A 12,068-nucleotide genomic window follows, 5' to 3' on the forward strand; every position below is an offset into this window, starting at 1 on the left:
CTCTGGGGCAAGCACGCCGCTGTCTTCCAGACCGTGTTTGTTCCTGCATTTATTTTGCAACATGAGTTCTTGATGGCCCGAGTCCTTCGGACCAATAGGTGATGTTTTTTTACCCATTCCATTGCAGCTAGGCATGAATTTAGCACAAACTGCAAACAAATGACGTATAGAATACTACAGTAAGGAACACAGAACAATTTCCAGCAACGCAAAGGAATCTTCGGTCGCAGATCTTATTTGATTGACTTGGTAATTGGTGTGCGCACCAAGTAACAAAGGAGTTGGTTTACCTGTGAGGAACGGTCGTTCCTATCACACCCGCATTTGCGTTTGCAGCATCTCCCTAAAGCAACACGTTCGCTTCCCGTACACTCTGCACATAGACTGATTGTCTCTGACGTCAGCTGATCGTTGACGTATTTTGTCTATGATGTCAGAGCTTTGGGGGACACAATAAGCAATGACGTGGCTTCATTGTTGACGTCATAGTTTCCTGTTGGGCAAGCAGGTCGCTGTCTTCCAGACCGTTTTAGCTCCTGATTGTAATTTGCAACATGAGTTCTTGATCGCCCAAGTTCTTCAGACGAAATGGTAATGTTGATATTACACATTCCATTGCAGCTAGGCATGAATTTAGCACAAACTGCAAACGAATGAATACTAATGTAAACAACACAAAACAATCTCCAGCAACGCAAACGAATTTAGGGTTGCAGATCTTGTTTGATTGATTTGGTAATTGGTGTGCTCACCAAGTAATAAAGGACTTGGTTTACCTGTGAGGAATGGTCGTTCCTATCACACCCGAATTTGCGTTTGCAGCATATCATGAAAACAACACGTTCGCTTCCCGTAGACACTGCACATTAACTGAGTATCTCTGACGTCAGCTGATTGTTGACGTATTTTTTCTGTGATGTCAGAGCTTTGGGGGACACGATAAGCAATGACGTGGCTTCATTGTTGACGTCATAGTTTCCTCTGGGGCAAGCACGCCGCTGTCTTCCAGACCGTGTTTGTTCCTGCATTTATTTTGCAACATGAGTTCTTGATGGCCCGAGTCCTTCGGACCAATAGGTGATGTTTTTTTACCCATTCCATTGCAGCTAGGCATGAATTTAGCACAAACTGCAAACAAATGACGTATAGAATACTACAGTAAGGAACACAGAACAATTTCCAGCAACGCAAAGGAATCTTCGGTCGCAGATCTTATTTGATTGACTTGGTAATTGGTGTGCGCACCAAGTAACAAAGGAGTTGGTTTACCTGTGAGGAACGGTCGTTCCTATCACACCATGATTTGCGTTTGCAGCATCTCCCTAAAGCAACACGTTCGCTTCCCGTACACTCTGCACATAGACTGATTGTCTCTGACGTCAGCTGATCGTTGACGTATTTTGTCTATGATGTCAGAGCTTTGGGGGACACAATAAGCAATGACGTGGCTTCATTGTTGACGTCATAGTTTCCTGTTGGGCAAGCAGGTCGCTGTCTTCCAGACCGTTTTAGCTCCTGATTGTAATTTGCAACATGAGTTCTTGATCGCCCAAGTTCTTCAGACGAAATGGTAATGTTGATATTACACATTCCATTGCAGCTAGGCATGAATTTAGCACAAACTGCAAACGAATGAATACTAATGTAAACAACACAAAACAATCTCCAGCAACGCAAACGAATTTAGGGTTGCAGATCTTGTTTGATTGACTTGGTAATTGGTGTGCTCACCAAGTAATAAAGGACTTGGTTTACCTGTGAGGAATGGTCGTTCCTATCACACCCGAATTTGCGTTTGCAGCATATCATGAAAACAACACGTTCGCTTCCCGTAGACACTGCACATTAACTGAGTATCTCTGACGTCAGCTGATTGTTGACGTATTTTTTCTGTGATGTCAGAGCTTTGGGGGACACGATAAGCAATGACGTGGCTTCATTGTTGACGTCATAGTTTCCTCTGGGGCAAGCACGCCGCTGTCTTCCAGACCGTGTTTGTTCCTGCATTTATTTTGCAACATGAGTTCTTGATGGCCCGAGTCCTTCGGACCAATAGGTGATGTTTTTTTACCCATTCCATTGCAGCTAGGCATGAATTTAGCACAAACTGCAAACAAATGACGTATAGAATACTACAGTAAGGAACACAGAACAATTTCCAGCAACGCAAAGGAATCTTCGGTCGCAGATCTTATTTGATTGACTTGGTAATTGGTGTGCGCACCAAGTAACAAAGGAGTTGGTTTACCTGTGAGGAACGGTCGTTCCTATCACACCCGCATTTGCGTTTGCAGCATCTCCCTAAAGCAACACGTTCGCTTCCCGTACACTCTGCACATAGACTGATTGTCTCTGACGTCAGCTGATCGTTGACGTATTTTGTCTATGATGTCAGAGCTTTGGGGGACACAATAAGCAATGACGTGGCTTCATTGTTGACGTCATAGTTTCCTGTTGGGCAAGCAGGTCGCTGTCTTCCAGACCGTTTTAGCTCCTGATTGTAATTTGCAACATGAGTTCTTGATCGCCCAAGTTCTTCAGACGAAATGGTAATGTTGATATTACACATTCCATTGCAGCTAGGCATGAATTTAGCACAAACTGCAAACGAATGAATACTAATGTAAACAACACAAAACAATCTCCAGCAACGCAAAGGAATTTTCGGTCGCAGATCTTGTTTGATTGACTTGGTAATTGGTGTGCTCACCAAGTAATAAAGGGATTGGCTTACCTGTGAGGAACGGTCGTTCCTATCACACCCGTATTTGCTTTTGCAGCATCTCACTATAGCAACAGGTCCGCCGGCCGCGTAACTTGCCCATAGACCGATTGTCTGTCTTCCAGACGGTTTTAGTTCCTGCATTTTTATTTTGCAACAAGAGTTCTTGATGGCCCGAGTCCTTCAGACCAATAGGTGATGTTTTTATTACCCATTCCATTGCAGCTAGGCATGGATTAAGCACACACTTCAAACGAATGACGTAGAATACTACAGAAAACAACACAAAACAATCTCCACCAACGCAAAGGAATTTTCGGTTGCAGATCTTGTTTGATTGACTTGGTAATTGGTGTGCGGAACAAGTAATAAAGGGTTGGCTTACTTGTGAGAAACGATCGTTCCAATCACACCATGATTTGCTTTTGCAACATCTCCCTAAAAAAACCAGGTCCGTAGCCGTGTAACTTGCCCATAGACTGATTGTCTGTCTTCCAGACGGTTTTAGTTCCTGCATTTATTTTGCAACATGAGTTCTTGATCACCCAGTCCTTCAGGCAAACTGGTAATTTCCTTATTACCCATTCCATTGCAGCTAGGCATGAATTAAGCACAAACTGCAAACGAATGAAGTAGAATACTACTGTAAACAATACAAAACAATCTCCAGCATTGCAAACGAATTTTCGGTTGCAGATCTTGTTTGATTGACTTGGTAATTGGTGTGCGAAACAAGTAATAAAGGGGTTGGCTTACCTGTGAGGAACGGTTGTTCCTATCACACCATGATTTGCTTTTGCAGCATCTCACTATAGCAACACGTCCGCCGGCTGTGTAACTTGCCCATAGATTGATTGTTTCTCTTCCAGACGGTTTTAGATCCTGCATTTATTTTGTAACATGAGTTCTTGATCGCCCGAGTCCTTCAGACCAATAGGTGATGTTTTTATTACCCATTCCATTGCAGCTAGGCATGAATTTAGCACACACTGCAAACGAATGACGTATAGAATACTACAGTAAAGAGCACAAAACAAATTTTACAAACGGAAAGGAATCTTCGGTCGCAGATCTTGTTTGATTGACTTGGTAATTGGTGTGCGGAACAAGTAATAAAGGGCTTGGCTTACCTGTGAGAAACGATCGTTCCAATCACACCATGATTTGCTTTTGCAGCATCTCCCTAAAGCATCAGGTCCGCCGGCCGCTTAACTTGCCAATAGGCTAATTGTCTGTCTTCCAGAGGGTTTTAGATCCTGCATTTATTTTGCAACATGAGTTCTTGATCACCCAGTCCTTCAGGCAAACTGGTAACTTCTTTATTACCCATTCCGTTGCAGCTAGGCATGAATTAAGCACAAACTGCAAACGAATGACGTAGAATACTACTGTAAACAACACAAAACAATCTCCAGCAACGCAAACGAATTTTCGGTTGCAGATCTTGTTTGATCGATTTGGTAATTGGTGTGCGCACCAAGTAATAAAGGGGTTGGCTTACCTGTGAGGAACGGTCGTTCCTATCACACCATGATTTGCTTTTGCAGCATCTCCCAAAAGCAACACGTCCGCCTAACTTGCCCATAGACTGATTGTCTGTCTTCCAGATGATTTTAGATCCTGCATTTATTTTGCAACATGAGTTCTTGATCACCCAAGTCCTTCAGATAAACTGGTAATTTCTTTATTACCCATTCCATTGCAGCTAGGCATGAATTAAGCACACACTGCAAACGAATGACGTATAGAATACTACAGTAAAGAGCACAAAACAAATTTTACAAACGGAAAGGAATCTTCGGTCGCAGATCTTGTTTGATTGACTTGGTAATTGGTGTGCGGAACAAGTAATAAAGGGCTTGGCTTACCTGTGAGAAACGATCGTTCCAATCACACCATGATTTGCTTTTGCAGCATCTCCCTAAAGCAATAGGTCCGCCGGCCGTGTAACTTGCCCATAGACTGATTGTCTCTGACGTCAGCTGATTGTTGACGTATTTTGTCTATGATGTCAGAGCTTTGGGGGACACAATAAGCAATGACGTGGCTTCATTGTTGACGTCATAGTTTCCCGTTGGTCAAGAATGCTGCTGTCTTCCAGACCGTTTTAGGTCCTGATTGTAATTTGCAACATGAGTTCTTGATCGCCCAAGTTCTTCAGACCAAATGGTAATGTTGATATTAGCCATTCCATTGCAGCTAGGCATGAATTTAGCACAAACTGCAAACGAATGACGTATAGAATACTATAGTAAACAACATAAAACACATTTTAGCAACGCAAAGGAATCTTCGGTCGCAGATCTTCTTTCATTGACTTGGTAATTGGTGTGCAGAACAAGTAATAAAGGTGTTGGCTTACCTGTGAGAAACGGTCGTTCAAATCACACCATGATTTGCTTTTGCAGCATCTCCCTAAAGCATCAGGTCCGCCGGCCGCTTAACTTGCCAATAGGCTAATTGTCTGTCTTCCAGACGGTTTTAGATCCTGCATTTATTTTGCAACATGAGTTCTTGATCACCCAGTCCTTCAGGCAAACTGGTAATTTCTTTATTACCCATTCCGTTGCAGCTAGGCATGAATTAAGCACACACTGCAAACGAATGACGTAGAATACTACTGTAAACAACACAAAACAATCTCCAGCAACGCAAACGAATTTTCGGTTGCAGATCTTGTTTGATCGATTTGGTAATTGGTGTGCGCACCAAGTAATAAAGGGGTTGGCTTACCTGTGAGGAACGGTCGTTCCTATCACACCATGATTTACTTTTGCAGCATCTCCCTAAAGCAACACGTCCGCCTAACTTGCCCATAGACTGATTGTCTGTCTTCCAGATGATTTTAGATCCTGCATTTATTTTGCAACATGAGTCCTTGATCACCAAAGTCCTTCAGACCAATATGTGATATTTTTATTACCCATTCCATTGCAGCTAGGCATGAATTTAGCACAAACTGCAAACGAATGACGTAGAATACTAATGTAAACAACACAAAACAATTTACAGCAACGCAAAGGAATTTTCGGTCGCAGATCTTGTTTGATTGACTTGGTAATTGGTGTGCGGAACAAGTAATAAAGGGCTTGGCTTACCTGTGAGGAATGGTCGTTCCTATCAAACTCGAATTTGCGTTTGCAGCATCTCCCGAAAAGAACACGTTCGCTTCCAGTAGACCTTGGACATAAACTGAGTATCTCTGACGTCAGCTGATTGTTGACGGTTTTTTTCTGTGATGTCAGAGCTTTGGGGGAAACAATAAGCAATGACGTGGCTTCATTGTTGACGTCATAGTTTCCTCTGGGGCTAGCAGGTCGCTGTCTTCCAGACCGTTTTAGTTCCTGCATTTATTTTGCAACAAGAGTTCTTGATCGCCCAAGTCCTTCAGACCAATAGGTGACGTTTTTATTACCCATTCCATTGCAGCTAGGCATGAATTAAGCACAAACTGCAAACGAATGACGTATAGAATACTAATGTAAACAACACAAAACAATCTCCAGCAACGCAAACGAATTTAGGGTTGCAGATCTTGTTTGATTGACTTGGTAATTGGTGTGCTCACCAAGTAATAAAGGACTTGGTTTACCTGTGAGGAATGGTCGTTCCTATCACACCCGAATTTGCGTTTGCAGCATATCATGAAAACAACACGTTCGCTTCCCGTAGACACTGCACATTAACTGAGTATCTCTGACGTCAGCTGATTGTTGACGTATTTTTTCTGTGATGTCAGAGCTTTGGGGGACACGATAAGCAATGACGTGGCTTCATTGTTGACGTCATAGTTTCCTCTGGGGCAAGCACGCCGCTGTCTTCCAGACCGTGTTTGTTCCTGCATTTATTTTGCAACATGAGTTCTTGATGGCCCGAGTCCTTCGGACCAATAGGTGATGTTTTTTTACCCATTCCATTGCAGCTAGGCATGAATTTAGCACAAACTGCAAACAAATGACGTATAGAATACTACAGTAAGGAACACAGAACAATTTCCAGCAACGCAAAGGAATCTTCGGTCGCAGATCTTATTTGATTGACTTGGTAATTGGTGTGCGCACCAAGTAACAAAGGAGTTGGTTTACCTGTGAGGAACGGTCGTTCCTATCACACCCGCATTTGCGTTTGCAGCATCTCCCTAAAGCAACACGTTCGCTTCCCGTACACTCTGCACATAGACTGATTGTCTCTGACGTCAGCTGATCGTTGACGTATTTTGTCTATGATGTCAGAGCTTTGGGGGACACAATAAGCAATGACGTGGCTTCATTGTTGACGTCATAGTTTCCTGTTGGGCAAGCAGGTCGCTGTCTTCCAGACCGTTTTAGCTCCTGATTGTAATTTGCAACATGAGTTCTTGATCGCCCAAGTTCTTCAGACGAAATGGTAATGTTGATATTACACATTCCATTGCAGCTAGGCATGAATTTAGCACAAACTGCAAACGAATGAATACTAATGTAAACAACACAAAACAATCTCCAGCAACGCAAACGAATTTAGGGTTGCAGATCTTGTTTGATTGATTTGGTAATTGGTGTGCTCACCAAGTAATAAAGGACTTGGTTTACCTGTGAGGAATGGTCGTTCCTATCACACCCGAATTTGCGTTTGCAGCATATCATGAAAACAACACGTTCGCTTCCCGTAGACACTGCACATTAACTGAGTATCTCTGACGTCAGCTGATTGTTGACGTATTTTTTCTGTGATGTCAGAGCTTTGGGGGACACGATAAGCAATGACGTGGCTTCATTGTTGACGTCATAGTTTCCTCTGGGGCAAGCACGCCGCTGTCTTCCAGACCGTGTTTGTTCCTGCATTTATTTTGCAACATGAGTTCTTGATGGCCCGAGTCCTTCGGACCAATAGGTGATGTTTTTTTACCCATTCCATTGCAGCTAGGCATGAATTTAGCACAAACTGCAAACAAATGACGTATAGAATACTACAGTAAGGAACACAGAACAATTTCCAGCAACGCAAAGGAATCTTCGGTCGCAGATCTTATTTGATTGACTTGGTAATTGGTGTGCGCACCAAGTAACAAAGGAGTTGGTTTACCTGTGAGGAACGGTCGTTCCTATCACACCCGCATTTGCGTTTGCAGCATCTCCCTAAAGCAACACGTTCGCTTCCCGTACACTCTGCACATAGACTGATTGTCTCTGACGTCAGCTGATCGTTGACGTATTTTGTCTATGATGTCAGAGCTTTGGGGGACACAATAAGCAATGACGTGGCTTCATTGTTGACGTCATAGTTTCCTGTTGGGCAAGCAGGTCGCTGTCTTCCAGACCGTTTTAGCTCCTGATTGTAATTTGCAACATGAGTTCTTGATCGCCCAAGTTCTTCAGACGAAATGGTAATGTTGATATTACACATTCCATTGCAGCTAGGCATGAATTTAGCACAAACTGCAAACGAATGAATACTAATGTAAACAACACAAAACAATCTCCAGCAACGCAAACGAATTTAGGGTTGCAGATCTTGTTTGATTGACTTGGTAATTGGTGTGCTCACCAAGTAATAAAGGACTTGGTTTACCTGTGAGGAATGGTCGTTCCTATCACACCCGAATTTGCGTTTGCAGCATATCATGAAAACAACACGTTCGCTTCCCGTAGACACTGCACATTAACTGAGTATCTCTGACGTCAGCTGATTGTTGACGTATTTTTTCTGTGATGTCAGAGCTTTGGGGGACACGATAAGCAATGACGTGGCTTCATTGTTGACGTCATAGTTTCCTCTGGGGCAAGCACGCCGCTGTCTTCCAGACCGTGTTTGTTCCTGCATTTATTTTGCAACATGAGTTCTTGATGGCCCGAGTCCTTCGGACCAATAGGTGATGTTTTTTTACCCATTCCATTGCAGCTAGGCATGAATTTAGCACAAACTGCAAACAAATGACGTATAGAATACTACAGTAAGGAACACAGAACAATTTCCAGCAACGCAAAGGAATCTTCGGTCGCAGATCTTATTTGATTGACTTGGTAATTGGTGTGCGCACCAAGTAACAAAGGAGTTGGTTTACCTGTGAGGAACGGTCGTTCCTATCACACCCGCATTTGCGTTTGCAGCATCTCCCTAAAGCAACACGTTCGCTTCCCGTACACTCTGCACATAGACTGATTGTCTCTGACGTCAGCTGATCGTTGACGTATTTTGTCTATGATGTCAGAGCTTTGGGGGACACAATAAGCAATGACGTGGCTTCATTGTTGACGTCATAGTTTCCTGTTGGGCAAGCAGGTCGCTGTCTTCCAGACCGTTTTAGCTCCTGATTGTAATTTGCAACATGAGTTCTTGATCGCCCAAGTTCTTCAGACGAAATGGTAATGTTGATATTACACATTCCATTGCAGCTAGGCATGAATTTAGCACAAACTGCAAACGAATGAATACTAATGTAAACAACACAAAACAATCTCCAGCAACGCAAAGGAATTTTCGGTCGCAGATCTTGTTTGATTGACTTGGTAATTGGTGTGCGCACCAAGTAATAAAGGGATTGGCTTACCTGTGAGGAACGGTCGTTCCTATCACACCCGTATTTGCTTTTGCAGCATCTCACTATAGCAACAGGTCCGCCGGCCGCGTAACTTGCCCATAGACCGATTGTCTGTCTTCCAGACGGTTTTAGATCCTGCATTTATTTTGCAACATGAGTTCTTGATCGCCCAAATCCTTCAGACAAACTGGTAATTTCCTTATTACCCATTCCATTGCAACTAGGCATGAATTAAGCAGAAAGTGCAAACGAATGACGTAGATTACTACAGTAAACAACACAAAACAATCTCCAGCAACGCAAAGGAATCTTCGGTCGCAGGTGTTGTTTGATTGACTGAGTAATTGGTATGCACAAGAATTAATAAAGGGGTTGACTTACCTGTGAGAAACGATCGTTCCAATCATACCAAGATTTGCTTTTACAGCATCTCCCTAAAGCTGGTGAAGTGGGTGTCGATGTTGGCTTGCTGTTTGGCTTGCTGCGATCCAACATCGACACCCACTTCACCAGCTCCGACTCCCCCAAGACCCTGCTAAGAGCCAACGGCAGGAACACAACCAAACCCCAAGAGCCTAAAGGTGTAGTTTACAAAATTGACTGCAACTGTGGACAATCTTACGTAGGTGAAACATCCCGCCCAATCAACACCAGAATGAAAGAGCACAAAACCTCCACCATTAAATCCGACAGTAAATCAGCCATCTCGGACCATATGAGCAACTGTCCTAATCACAACATCAACTGGGAAAACGTCCAAATTCTCTCCAACAACCTCCGTGATTTCACTAAAAGAAAACTAACAGAAGCAGTCCACTTTCGCCGCCACAAGCTATCAGTCAACGGAGATCAAGGCTATTTCATCCCGTACTATGAACTCATCAAGCAATAATCACCTATCCTGTTCAATTTGGCTTCATGTCCCATTGGCTTCCACCTATGTGTTCTCTGTCCATCGTGTTGTGACAGCATTATCCCTTTGTTGTCAACACCTACCTATGATATCCCACTCATGTATGCAATTGTTGTTACTGTTAATCCTCCACGCACTATATCTATACTGTACTATGTCCCTCATTCAGTCTTGCTTGACAACGGTATAAGGATCTATACCGAAACGTCGCTTTTTACAGTATTAAGGAAGTTGTTATCCATAAAATTATGTCTACCTTGTCATCCGTCAACTTCTAAGTAATGCCTATTTGACTTCGTAATAGGTATGCACTACAATTAATAAAGGAACTGTCTTACTGTGAGGAACGATCGTTCCTATCACAACCGCCGGCCGAGTATACTGCCTATAGACTTATTGTTTCACACTCCGGCGCAGTGGTGACTCAGCATAACACCGTACTATGCTGGCTGGCTGCCGGTCGCATTGAACTCTGGGTAGGAGAGTGTTATTGTTTCTGACGTCAGCTGACTGTTGATGTATTTTGTCTATGATGTCACAGCTTTGCGAGACATAGTAACAATGACGTGTCTCCATTGTTGACGTCACTAATTCCCGTTGGGCAACCACGCCACTGTTTTCAATTTGAATCCCTGCATTTTATTTGTAAGGGGCAATCTTCATCGCCCCAGATCGATGAAGTGGGGTAGCCAAATGGTTGTCACGCCGAATCCCCGGGTTCGATTTCCCAATGTATAATGTTTGGAGCCTATTTCTGGTGTCCCCGGCGTGATATTTCTGGAAACTTGCCAAGAGCGGAGTGGAACCCAACTCCCTCACTTCATCGCCTCGGACCGAGAAACCACTTTGTCCTCTTTTTTTAATTGAGAGAATTTCCCGTTTTTTTCGGAAGCATTTTCTTTGGAGGAAAGTAGATCTGCCTTTTGCTTCGGGGATTTTCGTCATTTAACCTCTCCGTTTTCCGTCTTATAAGCTGCCAACATCGGTGCTGCAACATACACATTTCATCACTCGTGAGGACGAGCATCGTATTTCTTTAGCCATTTTCGCACAGATGTTTATATTACAGACAACGTATTAAACTGAGGGACAAAAGAAAGTATACCGTTATTTTTTATGTAATTGAAAATTGAAAGAACTTTGGTGAAATTTGACTATGTCTATTTAAATATCACACATTCCTGCAACAGTTTGTAAAAAGTGAAAGTAATCTGTAGCTGGGTGATTGTGTGCATGTTAAACTATATTAGTTCAATCAAGACAGGGGTGTAAGAACTATATGTGTGACCATGTGACCCTAACTATGATTGAAATGTAAATTTGTGCCTAAAAAGGATAATGTATTGATTTCCATTTATAAGATATCTTTGAAGATACACATCAGGAGTTGTATGTTATGCAATTTTGTTTTTCATATCTAAAAAGTTTAAAATCAAATAATATTAAAAACATAAACCCTTGTAGAAGTATTCCGCGAGTGCTGACTAAGCGCCTGCAAAGTTAATGTAATGCTTAATATCGCTAACTTATGCAAAAACCTATGATTGTTGGTTCGAATCCCGGTTCGCCACGATTATGTTTCTAGGTTTATCAGCACCATACCCGTGCTCGTGTGTTTCACCGATGTGGTAAACGTCTGAGACGTGCATCACTTCGGGCTTTCCTCCCACATTAAGCTGACACGCCGTGATATAACTGGAATACTGTTAAAAGCGGCGTTAAACCCAACTCACTCACTCACTAGAACCTGGGGGATTAATGATCGCTCACCATTTGTTTTCGCTGATCAACACCAAAGAGTTGCATTTAATAGTGCCGTTATATACAGTAGAACTGTACCCACAGTGATTTAAAGTTGAAGTACTGTTTTCGGTTTCAAATGATTTAATATCAAAGTATCAATAAAACGATAT

Source organism: Haliotis cracherodii, unplaced genomic scaffold (assembly GCF_022045235.1).
Source record: "Haliotis cracherodii isolate W230 unplaced genomic scaffold, xgHalCrac1.p SCAF_2, whole genome shotgun sequence".
In the NCBI taxonomy this organism is placed as follows: domain Eukaryota; kingdom Metazoa; phylum Mollusca; class Gastropoda; order Lepetellida; family Haliotidae; genus Haliotis; species Haliotis cracherodii.